Source organism: Rosa chinensis, chromosome 2, assembly GCF_002994745.2.
Source record: "Rosa chinensis cultivar Old Blush chromosome 2, RchiOBHm-V2, whole genome shotgun sequence".
NCBI classification, from domain to species: Eukaryota; Viridiplantae; Streptophyta; class Magnoliopsida; order Rosales; family Rosaceae; genus Rosa; species Rosa chinensis.
Genome location: NC_037089.1, coordinates 64,044,775 through 64,046,541, shown reverse-complemented (window position 1 = coordinate 64,046,541; position 1,767 = coordinate 64,044,775). Strand labels below are relative to the sequence as shown.

General features: G+C 41.9%; 1 long non-coding RNA gene across 1 annotated transcript; it reads left to right on the top strand.

Moving 5' to 3' along the window:
- Positions 1-379: 379 nt before the first annotated feature.
- On the top strand, positions 380-1,291 carry LOC112189650. The gene is made up of 3 exons (XR_002932010.2): positions 380-617; positions 710-954; positions 1,086-1,291. It is a non-coding gene; the product is annotated as an uncharacterized LOC112189650 (long non-coding RNA).
- Positions 1,292-1,767: the final 476 nt, after the last annotated feature.

Below are 1,767 nucleotides of genomic sequence, written 5' to 3'. Positions count from 1 at the left end.
CAGATTTTAAACCCTACAAGGAGGGCAAAATAGACATTTCCAATTTTCTAATTTTTTTTTTCTCTCTTTTCTTAATTTTTTCTTCTTCTCTCTTTTCCTCTCTCCCATTCTCTACATCGACGACCACACTTCCACCTCCACCTTCCTTCGATCTGAAGCTCCACACCACGCCATCTCGTTCCTCGTCCTCCTCCTCGATCGGAATCGGCAGCGTAGGCACAAGCTTCTGTAACTTCTCTGGTCGTCGAGGCACTTATCCAGGAGCGTTGAGGTGTTGGGCTCGGAGCGGGTTCGGGCTTTACGGGAGCAGATCCAGAGTTTTGTCATGACGAACTGGGTTTCTGCGAAATCCAATTGGGTTTTATCATGATGAAATTCAATTTCGGATCCTTCAATTTCAGTGAAAACTTTTTCTCGATATGGGTTTGTGATTCAATTTCAGAGCCCGATTTTGGTGTTTCAGGGTCCGGTTTTGAGTAGCAGCAGTGGGGTTTTGAGCTCTGCAAGAAGTCCTTCGATGAGAATTGCTTATAGGTGCTGAGTTGCAGCACAAGATTTTCTATGAAGAATTTGTTATCAAGGCTTTCTACGAGGCTGAGAAAGCACACAGAGGGCAGGTAATTTTGATTTGATTGCTCTGAATGGTTTTTATTTCAATTTGGGAATTTGGCCAATTGGATTGAGAAGTTGTGTTGCATCTTATTTGCAGGATTGTGTTGAAACGGTGGTGTGCTCGCATTGATTGGCGATAATTAGAAATTTGAGAAGGTGTGGAATTTGGTTGAGAATTTCAGTGTAGTGGATGGTGGGAGCTTGTGAGGTGTGAAAGAGAGAGTTGGGTCACTGGGTGAGGAGGAGAGGATCAAAATTCAGACCCTAGTCGGAGAAAGAAATCAGAAATTAAAAAGGAACCAATGTTTTTGGTGGCTCCGGTGATCATCAACAATGCATGAGGTACAAAAATCGATCCCTTTTTCACATTCTACACGATTGTATACGTGGTTTTCAATTGCTTGAGTTATGAATGAATTTGTTTTTGGTTGCTTTCGGTACCGACGGACCTCACTGTGCACAATGGTTTTCAGGGATTTTTCTAGCAGCTGTTAAGGAGGTTCTGGGCTTGTATCTGGAGTTTTGGAGCGTGATAACCACCTGGTTGGGCTTGTGAATTCAAGTTATACTATGAATCTTGAATTATGAATTGAATGGCTGATTGTGATTATTGATTTGGTTGCTGTCAATCTTTCCAAGGTCGACGGCTAGATCGGGGAGCCTCTTGGAGAGGCGGAGGGTGGGGAGTGTGGTAAAGAAGCTCGGAGGTGGCGTAGAGGTTGGAAAGTTGGAGAGCGACGACATTGATGGATAGCAGGTGGCGCGGTCAACTTGCCCGTGGTCAATAGAGAAAAAAGAAAAGAAATTATATTAAATTATAAATGTCTATTTTGCCCTCCTTGGGGGGGGGGGTTTAAAGTTTGAAAAGTGGGCCCCTATGTCGGTTCCACCAAGTCCAATGTTTTAATCTCCCTATAAGAGAATATTATACAAGCCCTATAACGCTCTTCATGAGGTTATACAAAGATCCAAATTTTTTAATTAATTTGTCATTGAGAGACAACAAATGCCCTAAAAGAGGCAATGGTACCTGATATCAACAAAGCTTATTATAGCTAATGCATGCATATATTTTGAATGTGTGATAGATCTCTAATTGATGATCATTGATGATATCTCATATGTTGTAGCTACTAAATATCATCAAGGCTGTAT